The sequence below is a fragment of the Gadus morhua genome, chromosome 21 (assembly GCF_902167405.1).
Source record: "Gadus morhua chromosome 21, gadMor3.0, whole genome shotgun sequence".
Taxonomy (NCBI): domain Eukaryota; kingdom Metazoa; phylum Chordata; class Actinopteri; order Gadiformes; family Gadidae; genus Gadus; species Gadus morhua.
Genome location: NC_044068.1, coordinates 21,545,459 through 21,557,529, shown reverse-complemented (window position 1 = coordinate 21,557,529; position 12,071 = coordinate 21,545,459). Strand labels below are relative to the sequence as shown.

The 12,071-nt window shown below is 40.7% G+C and overlaps 1 protein-coding gene and 1 long non-coding RNA gene across 4 annotated transcripts in view; both read right to left on the bottom strand.

The window, feature by feature from the left end:
• si:ch211-243j20.2 (uridine-cytidine kinase-like 1) overlaps window positions 1–12,071 on the bottom strand; it is a 49,859-nt gene that overhangs the window by 34,130 nt on the left and 3,658 nt on the right. The gene's annotated exons all lie outside the window — the stretch shown is intronic.
• LOC115534229 (uncharacterized) lies at window positions 810–11,400 on the bottom strand. The gene is made up of 2 exons (XR_003974301.1): window positions 6,413–11,400; window positions 810–1,925 (listed from the first exon to the last, which is right to left on the bottom strand). It is a non-coding gene; the product is annotated as an uncharacterized LOC115534229 (long non-coding RNA).

Sequence of the window (12,071 nt, the reverse complement as noted above, 5' to 3'; positions counted from 1 at the left end):
TCTTGTTGTTTCCCTGTATTTTGTTTTGCTTGTTTGGCTCTTTGTGTGCCGTGTAATTTATGATTTTATGCAAAGCTAATGCCGTGATTTCTGTTGTACTGTGTATGTATTCATCTATAGTTTTCACGGTGGAGTTGGAGTAAAAGGCTACAATAAAACCCGTCAAAGGAAACCATTGGTGTCTACCGAATGCTATTAGAGGGAGTTACAGTGAAAACTCGGACTGCTCATCGACGCGAGTGGCAGTTCAACGAAGGAGCGCAAGAAAAGGATCGGCCTGTTAAGGTTTGGCTGGACCGTTAAGGCACACGGAGCCGCGATCAACGGACATCTCTAACTGACAGATGAGTGACCTTTAAGGCACACGGAGCCGCGATCAACGGACATCTCTAACTGACAGATGAGCGACCGTTAAGGCACATGGAGCCACGATCAACGGACATCTCTAACTGACAGATGAGTGACCGTTAAGGCACACGGAGCCGCGATCAACGGACATCTCTAAGTTAAGAGCGATCTAAGAAAATTAAGGCTTTTGTATAGGATTTGGTTTTTATTTACTGTGAATAAGAGCTGTGTTAAGTGAATGTTTTTTCTTATGCTGTATGGAAGCATTTAAGTGCCAAAGTTAAAGGGCAACTACAGTTCTCATTGAACTTTTGTGTTTCAACTTGGAGTGTGTTGTAGCTACATCAAAGTTTTATTCTGCATTTGATGCTTTGGGTCATTTATAGAGGTTTACATATTGTTTGCATTTAAGGGTGACCTCCAAAGTTATTTGATTTATTGCAAGATATACACAACTAAAGTGATGTTTACATTCACGCTTTATTTTCAAAAGTGAGTCAACTTAAATAAGTGATTTAAACAATGACAGAGCCAAGTGAGTCAACTTAAATAAGTGATTTAACCAATGACAGAGCCAAGCTGACATTATAAGCTAAGACAAAGTTCAAGAATCAGATCTCTCACAGAAAAAGGCAAAGAAATGCAAGAAGAAAAATTTAAAGGGCTTCAACAAAAATTTAACTACACTTATGATAAATGGAAAACACAAGCAAAATTAGCCAAGAAGTCATTGTCACAATTAAAGGACCGTCTATCTGAAGAGTTGCTCAAGGATATCATTGGTGATATCGCAGGTTTTTCAGCAGATGTCCAGCAAATTTATGATGAGCTGCGCAATGTCTCAACTCCGGATCAAGACACGCGCAGAAAAGTGGATCTGTGTGTAGAGATCTCCAACTTTATTGTAAGCAAAGCCTCAAGCCGACTCGATGGAGAAGCCAAGGAAGCAGAAGAAGTCAAATGGCCAGAAGCAGGCTCTCTCTTTGGCCCAAGCTCCTCTAAGTCAGGTTCTTTCACCACTGAGTTAAAAGTTCCCTCAATCAACTCCTCCAGCTCCTCTATAAAACGCCAAGAAGCTGCCGCAGAGGCTGCCGCAAGCGAAGCTGTTCTGAAAGTGTTAGAACAACAAGAAAAGGAACAGCAGGAAATACAGCGTCTAGAAGCAGAAGTTAAAAGGAAGATATCTGATGAACAGGCAGCAATTGTTAAGCGCAGCTTAGAGCGAGAGGCAGAGGAAGTAAAAATCAAAGCTCAGCTAGAAGAGGAGCATGGAGTTCTTCTAAGAGCTCTGGAAGAAAAGAGGAGAAAAGTGCAGAAGTTGGAGGCAGTCAAGAATCTCAATGCAGCAAGAGCCAGAATGCAGGTGTATGATCAACCAAGGGCCGCAGAAGAAGAGCAAATGGACACATTGGGACAGCAACTGGTAGCAGACAACCCAGTTATTCCACCTTCAAATCGTCTGTCCATGCAAAAGTCTCCCATACAAAGTGCGAGTACCGGCTCAAATGAAAGTACAGCAGAGCTTGTCAAGGTGTTAGCAGATGCTCTGAGCGCTAACAGAGTTCCCATCCCTGAACCTTCGGTAACCCTTCCTTTTACAGTCCCCTAATTACTAGGTATTTACCCGGTACATACATGGTAAATCATAGTGTATTACTGGGTAATTGCCACTGGTAATAAGAAGGTAAATACAGAGGTAGTTACCCGGTAAATACATGGTAAATCACAGTGTATTACTGGGTAATTACCACTGGTAATAAGGTAAATAGAGGAATTATCCGGTAAATTATAGTGTATTACTGTGTAATTACCACTGGTAATAAGAAGGTAAATACAGAGGAATTAATGCTGAAGTACTAAGTAAAACCTCCACTATTACCCATCAACTCAACTAAGTAGCGTGTAGTTGTAACTGTTTTAGGTTGGTAATAACTCCGATATTGTGTACTTCCTAGGAAATTAGGCAACCAATTCTTATAAACACCTATTATCCAAGGTTTATGTTGGTTAACAGCCCACATTTAATGATGTACTATCTAGAAATTAGCATAGTGCTTTCCAATAAAATACTTTTTCTTAGTTATTATTTAAAGCTACACCCATTTAGAAAGGGTTTATTCGATTTACCACTATGGAATTACTTACCTGGTAACAACCTCTGCAGGAACAGTTTTCCTCTAGTGTCATGGTACATCTTCTTAAATACTGGGTACGAAGCTGTTTGTTTCCATGGTATTACCAGGTTCTTACCATATAATTTATAATAGATTCCATTATCCATGCAGTCAACACAAACATGTACCATGTACGTTCTGCGACGTTACCAAGTAAAACACGACAATTTACCCAGTAATTAAGCTGAAACTGTACTGTAAAAGGAAGCCTCGTTTGTTTCCATGGTATTACCAGGTTCTTACCATATAATTTATAATACATTTCATTGTCCATGCAGTCAACACAAACTTGTACCAAGTACGTTCTGCGACGTTACCGAGTAAAACACGACAATTTACCCAGTAAGTAAGCTGAAACTGTACTGTAAAAGGAAGCCTTGTTTGTTTCCATGGTATTACCAGGTTCTTACCATATAATTTGTAATACATTATTCCCTTTTCCATGCAGTCAACACAAACTTGTACCATGTACGTTCTGCGACGTTACCAAGTAAAACACGACAATTTACCCAGTAATTAAGCTGAAACTGTACTGTAAAAGGAAGCCTCGTTTGTTTCCATGGTATTACCAGGTTCTTACCATATAATTTGTAATAGATTATTCCCTTTTCCATGCAGTCAACACAAACTTGTACCATGTACGTTCTGCGACGTTACCAAGTAAAACACGACAATTTACCCAGTAATTAAGCTGAAACTGTACTGTAAAAGGAAGCCTCGTTTATTTCCATGGTATTACCAGGTTCTTACCATATAATTTGTAATACATTATTCCCTTTTCCATGCAGTCAACACAAACTTGTACCATGTACGTTCTGCAACGTTACCAAGTAAAACACGACAATTTACCCAGTAAGTAAGCTGAAAGTGTACTGTAAAAGGAAGCCTAGTTTGTTTCCATGATATTACCAGGCTCTTACCATATAAGTTGTAACTGGTTATTCCCTTTTCCATGCAATCAACACAAACCATATATGTTTTGCAACATCGTTCACCAGTAGTTAAGCACTTTAATTGTTGTTATAAAACCCCAAACCACTGTTATTAAAATATTAAAAGGCATATTAAAATTAAACAAAATCAAAGGCTTATCTTTCAAACAATGCATATCTCACAAACGGGCACTGAACACTGAAGAAATCGGACAAAAAAAAGAGCCGTCCACATCAACTCAATTTAAATGTTACTGATGGTGTTTTCATAAAACACATGACATTGTTATGGCAAGTGACCACAAGGAAGACTGCTTCAACCTCTTCCATTTGAATAAGCGGTGAATGCCATGCAGCAATCTGCCTATGGGAGCATCTTTGTGGTCATTCGCAAACCAATGAGTCCACTCGATGAATGAGAGATGACTCTTTAGTGTCTTCTCTGTGAGGTATCCCTGCAGTCTCCACATCTGGGATTTGAAGGCTGACCAAGACCTGACCAGGTACCTCCAAATCTCCCCTTCCATACTGGAATAAAGAGTCAGAAGACAAGAAAATAAACATTAGGACTGTCAATTAATGAACATTTCTAGAACATGTAGAACTCAAAGATTATTTTGTTTATTAGTTAAAAAAGGATGCTGATCCTGAAAGGTATAGCCATAAATACAGTTAATAGGACGGGAGGGGACAGGCTGTTAGCTCCGGTTAGCACTTTAGCATCGAGCTAGCGGAGCTTCTGTCATTCAAATAACTCGGACATGTTGTTTAAAACCTATAACGCCCAATTTATTAAAATATCCGGATTTAATCGGGCTCTCTCCCATAAATACAGTTAATAGGACGGGAAGAGACAGGCTCTGTTAGCCCCGGTTAGCTCTACCGGAGCATGCCACCTCAACAGGTGCAAGTAAGCCTCCGGTTTGATATTCGCCGGATATTCGATTTACCACCCAATCGGATTCATCGACATAAGTGCAATACATTACGGGCTTAGTATGTTACTTACTGCAGGTAACATAATACAGTTAATCCCGTCCTATTAACTGTATTATGGCTATGCCTTTTTCTCTTTTCAATATGACAAAACACAATGGCCAGAGGACCAGCATCCTTTTTTAAACTAATAAACAAAATAATCTTTGAGTTCTACATGTTCTAGAAACGTTCATTAATTGACAGTCCTAATGTTTATTTTCTTGTCCTTTGATTCTTTATTACAGTATGGAAGGGGAGATTTGGGGGTACCTGGTCAGGTCTTGGTCAGCCTTCAAATCCCAGATGTGGAGACTGCAGGGATACCTCACAGAGAAGACACTAAAGAGTCATCTCTCATTCATCGAGTGGACTCATTGGTTTGCGAATGACCACAAAGATGCTCCCATAGGCAGATTGCTGCGTGGCATTCACCGCTTATTCAAATGGAAGAGGTTGAAGCAGTCTTCCTTGTGGTCACTTGCCATAACAATGTCATGTGTTTTATGAAAACACCATCAGTAACATTTAAATTGAGTTGATGTGGACGGCTCTTTTTTTTGTCCGATTTCTTCAGTGTTCAGTGCCTGTTTGTGAGATATGCATTGTTTGAAAGATAAGCCTTTGATTTTGTTTAATTTTAATATGCCTTTCATCAACAGTGGTTTGGGGTTTTATAACAACAATTAAAGTGCTTAACTACTGGTGAACGATGTTGCAGAACATATATGGTTTGTGTTGATTGCATGGAAAAGGGAATAACCAGGTACAACTTATATGGTAAGAGCCTGGTAATACCATGGAAACAAACTAGGCTTCCTTTTACAGTACAGTTTCAGCTTACTTACTGGGTAAATTGTCGTGTTTTACTTGGTAACGTCGCAGAACGTACATGGTACAAGTTTGTGTTGACTGCATGGAAAAGGGAATAATAATGTATTACAAATTATATGGTAAGAACCTGGTAATACCATGGAAACAAACGAGGCTTCCTTTTACAGTACAGTTTCAGCTTAATTACTGGGTAAATTGTCGTGTTTTACTTGGTAACGTCGCAGAACGTACATGGTACAAGTTTGTGTTGACTGCATGGAAAAGGGAATAATGTATTACAAATTATACGGTAAGAACCTGGTAGTACCATGGAAACAAACGAGGCTTCCTTTTACAGTACAGTTTCAGCTTAATTACTCGGTAAATTGTCATGTTTTACTTGGTAACGTCGCAGAACGTACATGGTACAAGTTTGTGTTGACTGCATGGATAATGGAATGTATCTATTATAAATTATATGGTAAGAACCTGGTAATACCATGGAAACAAACGGCTTTGTACCCAGTATTTAAGAAGATGTACCATAACACTAGAGGAAAACTGTTCCTGCAGAGGTTGTTACCAGGTAAGTAATTCCATAGTGGTAAATTGAATAAACCCTTTCTAAATGGGTGCAGCTACGAATAATAACTAAGAAAATGTATTTTATTGGAAAGCACTATGCTAATTTCTAGATAGTACATCATTAAACTTGGGCTGTTAACAACATAAACCTTGGATAATAGGTGTTTATAAGAATTGGTTGCCTAATTTCCTAGGAAGTACACAATATCTGAGTTATTACCAACCTAAAACAGTTACAACTACACGCTACTTAGTTGAGTTGATGAGTAATAATGGAGGTTTAACTTAGTACTTCAGCTGTAATTCCTCTGTATTTACCTTCTTATTACCAGTGGTAATTACACAGTAATACACTATAATTTACCGGATAATTCCTCTGTATTTACCTTCTTATTACCAGTGGTAATTACCCAGTAATACACTATGATTTATCATGTATTTGCTGGGTAACTACCTCTGTATTTACCTTCTTATTATCAGTGGTAATTACCCAGTAATACACTATGATTTACCATGCATGTACCGGGTAAATACCTAGTAATTAGGGGACTGTAAAGGGGACTGTAAAAGGAAGGGTTACCGAACCTTCAATATTCAGCGGAGATCCACTGAAGTACAACGACTGGAAACTTTCATTTCAAACACTTATTGGCCACAAGAACATTGAAGATAAGGAGAAAATATACTACCTCCGTCAGTATGTAAGTGGACTAGCTAAGAAAGCAATCGATGGCTATTTCCTACTTGGAACTGAGTCGGCCTACGCTAGTGCATGGAAGATTCTGGAAGAGCGATATGGAAACCCATTCACAGTTGCAATGGCTTACAGAGACAAGCTACAAGCATGGCCCAAGATAGGATCTAAAGACAACTTTGAACTCAGAGAGTTTGTAGATTTTCTACGCAGTTGCGAGGCTGCCATGGTCCATATAAAAGCACTGGAAATATTGAATGACTGTAATGAAAACAGGAGAATTCTGTCAAAGTTACCGGATTGGTTAATAGCAGGATGGAACCGGAAGGTTGTTGATGAAGAAGAGGACAGAAACCAATTCCCTTCATTCAGCCAGTTCGTAAAATTTCTGACAAGGGAAGTAAAAATTGCCTGTAACCCTGTTACTTCACTGCAGTCACTGAAACAAGCGGAGCCTGAAAAGTCCCAAAGACAACACAGTGTCGGAGCAAAGACACTGACCACAAGTTCCAATGAAGGGTTTGTCAGCATGATGTGTCTTTTCTGTAAGAAGAACGGACATACTTTGCACAAATGCAGGAACTTCAGGGATAAACCAATTTCAGATCGAATCACATTTATTCAAGCTGAAAAACTGTGCTTTGGTTGTCTGAAGTTAGGTCACCACTCAAAGAGCTGCAACAGTAGGAGTGTTTGCGACGTGTGCTCCAAGCGACATCCAACCTGTCTGCATGAGGAGCGATCTAAAGAGCAACAAACACAACCACGCATTGAAAGAAATCCAAGTAAAGAAAAGCCCAGACCAAGTCAAGAGAGGAACAATGAATGTGCTCAATCAACACAACACCAAGGGGTATTCACAGCTGCTACTGCCAACAGAGTGCTATTTCATGAACCGAACATGCAAACAGCGGCAATAATTCCTGTTTGGCTTTCAGCAACAACTCAACCAGCAAGAGAAATCCTTGTATATGCTCTGTTGGATTCGCAAAGCGACACAACCTTCGCCTTGAGTGAAGTAGTGGAAGCATTGGAAGTAACCAAAGAACAAGTCAATCTGAAGCTTTCTACAATGAGCTCAAAAACAACAGTAGTAAGCTCTCAAAAAGTGAACAACCTCCAAGTTCGAGGGTTTTTCTCTGGTAAGAAGATTGCCCTACCACCAGTCTACACCCGGGAATTTATTCCAGCCAACAGAACTCACATACCAACTGATGAAACCGCCAAGTCCTGGTCCCATTTAGAGCACCTTCAAGGAGAGATTGCACCTCTGCAAGACTGTGAAGTAGGTTTGCTCATTGGGTACAACTGCTCACAAGCCTTACTTCCAAGGGAAGTTGTTCCTGGCAAGGATAACCATCCTTACGCACAGCGTACAGACCTTGGATGGAGCATTATTGGCCACGGGAATCTCTATGTGGACTACGGTGACAACATTGGAGTGAGCCATCACATAATAGTGAGAGAAGTAACACCAACTTTGGAGCCCTCGGTCAACCTCCGAACTGAAGTGCATTATGTGAGCCGTACCAAAGTCAAGGAAACTTCTCCTTCAGACATCATCAGAGTCTTAGAAACAGACTTCTCAGAGAGAACACAAGAAGAGGATCCTGTCTCCCAAGAAGATCTCAAATTTCTGTCGAAGTTGAGCAAAACCATCACACAGAATGACACTGGTCATTATGAGATGCCATTGCCGTTCAAGGTAAAAGAGATAAAGGAAGACGATCCTGAACTTCGCAAGGCTCTAGTGTGTAACACTCAGACAAAAGAAGACAGATCATTATTGGATTCCCTACAGAAGTTCTCTGATTGGAAAAGAGCAGTAAGAGCAGTTGCCAGATTGAAGCGGAAAGTCAAGGAACACAAAGGTCTGAAGCAAAGAACGAACAAAAGCACAAGCCTAGAAGAAAGGGAAGAAGCAGAACAAACAATCGTCAAACTAGTTCAAGAACAAGCATTCTCAGATGAGATAAACCGCTTGGAAGCAAAGGGAGAAGTTCTCATGTCCAAAGACAGTAAGCTGTACAAGTTGAGTCCATTCTTTGATGCAGAAGGTATTCTAAGGGTGGGAGGACGTCTCAGTCAAGCCACGTTACATCCACACGTGAAGCATCCGGCTATACTTTACTCATCAAGCACTTTCATGAGAAGGTTTATCATCAAGGACGTGGAATGACGATAAACGAACTGCGAGCTAATGATGGTGGATCATTGGATGTTCCAGTGCAGTCTCATCACACCTATTCAGATGTGTTAAGTGCAGAAAGTACAGAAGGCGTACTGAAGAACAGAAAATGGGACCCGGACCCGAACCTTTAACCCCAAACCATATCCTTACCATGAAGCCAACTGTTATTCTACCCCCACCTGGACAATTTATCAAAGAAGATCTTTATCTTCAGAAGAGGTGGCGTCGAGTCCAGTATTTGGCCAATGAGTTTTGGGTTCGTTGGAAGAAAGAATACCTATTGAGCTTGCAACCAAGACAAAAATGGCAAAAGAAGAGAAGAGACTCAAAGGTCAACGACATTGTCCTTCTACAAGATCAGGGCAGCCCCATTTGGGGCCCGCGGGCCAAACTTGGCCCGCGACTGATTTTATTTGGCCCGCGCCTTACCCACTGTATATATTATTGGTTTCCACCATCAGCGCTCGCACTCATTGAATATTATTGATTGGTGCACTTCCATTCCTGACCATAGAATAACATTGTGATACATTGATTGTAGGGTGGCGCTGTTGAGCTCCTATCCTCTTGCGCTCCAATCCGAAGTCACGTGACAGCGAGTAAGTGAGACGCAAGGATGGAGCGGCAGTGGCACACAGACAAACGCAAATTCAAAAAATGTTGGGAACATCATTATTTATTTACCGAGGTCGATTCCAACGCAATATGCCTGGTATGTAAGCAGAAGATTTTATTTGGCCCGCGCCTTACCCACTGTACATATTATTGGTTTCCACCATCAGCGCTCGCACTCATTGAATATTATTGATTGGTGCACTTCCATTCCTGACCATAGAATAACATTGTGATACATTGATGGTAGGGTGGCGCTGTTGAGCTCCTATCCTCTTGCGCTCCAATCCGAAGTCACGTGACAGCGAGTAAGTGAGACGCAAGGATGGAGCGGCAGTGGCACACAGACAAACACAAATTAAAAAAATGTTGGGAACATGATTATTTATTTACCGAGGTCGATTCCAACGCAATATGCCTGGTATATAAGCAGAAGGTCGCTGTTTTAAAGGAGTACAACATTCGTCGTCACTATGAAACTAAGCATTCTCACCAGTTCGCAAATACACAGGCGAGCACCGAAAGGTAAAGGTGGCAAACTTGCTAATGAAGCTAGAAACACAGCAGCAAACTTTACTTCAGCCATCCACTGCACAAGAAAATGCCACCCTTGCAAGTTATCGCATTAGCAACATCATTGTCAGAAGTGGACACGCTTTTGCTGCGGGTGATTTTGTAAAAGAGTGTCTGACAGTTGCTGCTGAAGCTGTGTGTCCAACTCAGAAGCGGGCCTTTTCTCAAATAAGCCTGTCACGGAACACGGTGACCCGCCGTATTGAGGACATGGCCGAAGACGTTCGGGGCCAGATAGTCCAAAGAGCAGGTCGGTTTTCTGCCTTCTCCATCGCATGCGATGAAAGCACCGACATATCGGACTCAGCACAGTTGCTGGTGTTTTTGCGAGGCGTCAATGAGGACTTTGAAGTGTGCCAAGAACTAGCGGGCCTTGAAACACTGAAAGGGACGACAAGAGGTATCGATATTTTTAGGGCAGTGGAGCAAGTTATGGACAAGAATGGTTTGAAGTGGGAAAACCTATCTGGCATCACGACTGATGGAGCTCCGGCCATGGTCGGTAAGAGAGAAGGTCTAACTGCACTTGTGTCGGACAAAGTCCGTGAGTGTGGTGGCTCGATTTTTAAATATCATTGCATTTTGCATCAGGAGCAACTGTGCGCTAAGAATATCGTCCTAAGGAACGTGATGTAGGATGTCGTTGGCATTGTCAATAATATTTGTTTATATTCAATTATTTTTCTAATTTAAAGAAGATAGATTTTATGATTTATTTATTATTTTTTGAACATTAATGTGAAGCACAATAAACATTGTCATTCATTTTTCAAAATGACCTTGTGATAGTGTTGATTTTGCACACGCATGCTATTTATACCCATATTTAACCTAATATACTGAAAAATTACAATTTTGGCCCACGAGCCTCCCCCCGATTAAATTTTGGCCCTCCAGAGGGAAGAATTTGGGCACACCTGTACAAGATGATCTGGCACCACGCAATGGGTGGAAGTTAGCCCGTGTCACAGAAGTCTATCCAGGGTTAGACAGTAAAGTCAGAAAGCTAAGATTGTTGGTTAGCAACACCACATTTGACAAAAAGGGGAAACCCACAGTTAAAACGGTGTTTCTTGAGAGACCAATACATAAGGTTGTTACTCTGCTTGAGGCAGACTAGAGTGTTAATGTTTGCTTGACATTTCATGAGGAAGGGTTGACATGCTGTTCATTTTAAAACCAGAACTATTTCATTTGTATATTAAAGTTTGACAAAAATATTTAGTTTAGAGAAATCCCACATTACTGGTTTGTGTGATTTGGTGGGAGTGTAACTGTCATCATTAAAAGGTTTCTGTAATTTAAATATTATTTTCATATTATAAGACATAAGGAAATTCATTTTTGTTTATATTAGTAATTCAATAATTGTGTTCGTTATTCAGGTTTAAAATTGTATTTAAATAGTTTGTTGAATGACGTCACTTGTAACTGTACGTCCACACCAGGAGCGACCAAAGCGTCAAAGACGCTTTGGTCGCTCACAAAGTTTCGCTGCGAATTTTTCTGTTCGCTTTGGTCGCTCAAGTCGCTCATGACGTACAATTCAATTATGCAGACGCATTTAAAGGAGCCGTATGCGTTTAGTAGGCCCTACAGACAGCCATATCAAATAGTGAACTCTCCCGTACACCTTGGCCATATTGCCGAGACGGTTTTGCTTGTTCGATAAAGTGCTTCGACAACAAGTAGGACAGTGATTCCCCCCAATACAAAAAAAATCCTAAAATGTAGGCTAATTACAACCGAGAACAAAAAACCCTGCGTGCTGTAGTAGTTAAAATATGTTTCACTGATCTGGATCTGCAAATCATGATCTGCACTCATTCGTCGCATTCAAAACAAATAGACATTCGCGCACATGGCTAATTTGCATACGCGCACAGGACTGGTTGGCTCCGCAAGGCAAATAATGGAACATATCGATCTATCTAGGCTTTTCTGTCTATCTATCTATCAACGCGTGTCTAGTTTTAATGTGATGTATTGTGTGTATGTCCAGTCAGACTTGTTCTGTGTGGTCTTGTAGGCTACTGTCCTGTGTGGGCCGAACCACCTAAATGGATTCCCGACGATTTGTGTCGTTTGGTATTAATAAAGGCTTGACTAGGCTTTCTATCTAGACTAGATATATCCCTTGTCATTTATCCCTCGTCTTGTCGATTAGTTTGTTT